This window comes from Crinia signifera, chromosome 5, assembly GCF_055691185.1.
Source record: "Crinia signifera chromosome 5, ASM5569118v1, whole genome shotgun sequence".
In the NCBI taxonomy this organism is placed as follows: Eukaryota; Metazoa; Chordata; class Amphibia; order Anura; family Myobatrachidae; genus Crinia; species Crinia signifera.
In genome coordinates, this window is record NC_139221.1 from 44,510,759 (window position 1) to 44,512,841 (window position 2,083).

Sequence of the window (2,083 nt, forward strand, 5' to 3'; positions counted from 1 at the left end):
TTTGCCCCTAAAGTATTATTAACCTCAATAACATTAGTTTCCACTCATTTCTAGTCAATTTTGATCACTTCACAGCTTACAAAATTTTTTCATTTACTGTAGTTGGGCCAAAAGGGTATACCAAGGTAGCTGGATGACTAAGCTAAGCGACAGCAGTCGGCATCACATACATGTGGACCTTACACTTCCAACCTGGCAGAGCGGCACTGCAGGGGCAGACAGGGTGGCAGTTTAATAAACTATCCCAAAGAGGTATCGGCCTTGTCATGACTGGTGGTAGCAGCTTCAGCACTCCCACTATTTCCTCCTCCATCATCCTCCAAAAATGTGTTTTTATTTTATTTATTACTTTTATTTCTTTTTCTTACTTTACACTGGACACAGCCTGTCACACTGGACACAGCCCCTTGGACACTGGACACTGCCCCTGGACACTGGAAACAGCCTGTCACCCTGGACACAGCCCCTGGACAATGGACACAGCTCCTGTACACTGGACACAGCCGTCACACTGGACACAGCCCCTGGACAATGGACACAGCCGTCACACTGGACACAGCATCTGGACATCGCCCCTGGACACAGCTCCTATACACTGGACAATGGATATATGTCACGCTGGACACTGGATATATGCCGTCACACAATGGTTAGATGTCACACTGGCCACTGGATATATGTCGTCACACTGGACACAGGATATATGTCGTCACACTGGACACAGGATATATGTCGTCACACTGGACACTGGATATATGTCACGCTGGACACAGGATATATGCCGGCACACATTACATGTCACACTGGACACAGGATATATGTTGTGACTTGTGACACTGGACACAGGATATATTGTCGTCACACTGGACACTGGATATATGTCGTCACACTGGACACTGGATATATGTCGTCACACAGGACACAGGATATATGTCGTGAGTGACTCGTGACACTGGACAATGGATAAGATATAGGCCGTCACACTGGACACAGCCCCTTGTATTACTGCAGCCCCTGTACACAGTGTACTACTCAGCAGCACAGCAGCCCCTGCGTGTGAGCACTGCAGCACTGAGTTAGTTAGTTAAATCACAAAAAACACAGGGTTCAGGGCTAAATAAATCACAACACAGGGCTTAGGGCTAAATAAATCACAACAGGGCACGGGCCACAGGACAGCCCCTGGACAGTGGACACTGCAGCCCCTGTTAGTTAAATCACACTACAGGGCTCAGGCCTATAAACAGTCACTGACTCTCAAGTCTACAACACAGGGCAGTGAGGGCAGGTCACGGAGCACAGCACAGCACGGAGCACATGGCACAGAGCACAGCACAGGGCAGTGAGGGCACAGGTCAGGTCACGGAGCACATGGCACAGAGCACAGCACGGAGCACACAGAGCTTCCCAACCACCCTCTTCCCTCTCCAAGATTGGAGTGAAGATGGCAGGGCGCGCGTGCGTCTTTTATAAGATCCCGCTCCCGCGAGAATCCGACAGCGCGATGATGACGTTCGGCCTCGTTATTGGTCCGGAATTCAGGCGGGAACTCCCGAGCCAGCTCGGATCTGGCCTGGATCCCCGATATTCGGATCTGTCGGATCTCGGGAATCCGGACCCGCTCATCTCTAATATATATATATATATATATATATATATATATATATTATATACAGGGCTATTTTTCAGCAGGCTCCAGCAGGAACTGAGGCCCTTATTCTAGTTCACGCTTTCTGACAAAATATTTCTAAAGGTGCCCATACACGGTCCGTTTAGCGGATCCGTTCGGCACTTAATTAGCACGCATCGCATCGCATCCCTAGTGCATGCCTTGTGCATGCACTGTGATCCGATGCGATGTGTACCTAGTACAAAAAGTATGTGCAGCACATACTTTTTGTACCATACGATGAGATGGGCGGGAGCGCGCATCTCATAGTACAGAACGGACGGTCCGGGAACGGACCGTCTATGGGCACCATTAGATGGACAGATCCATGTGCACTGCAGGTGATACATCATTAAAAGTCACCAGCTACTACTAGCAAGAAAATATATAACCAAGTAAATAACTTAACACGCC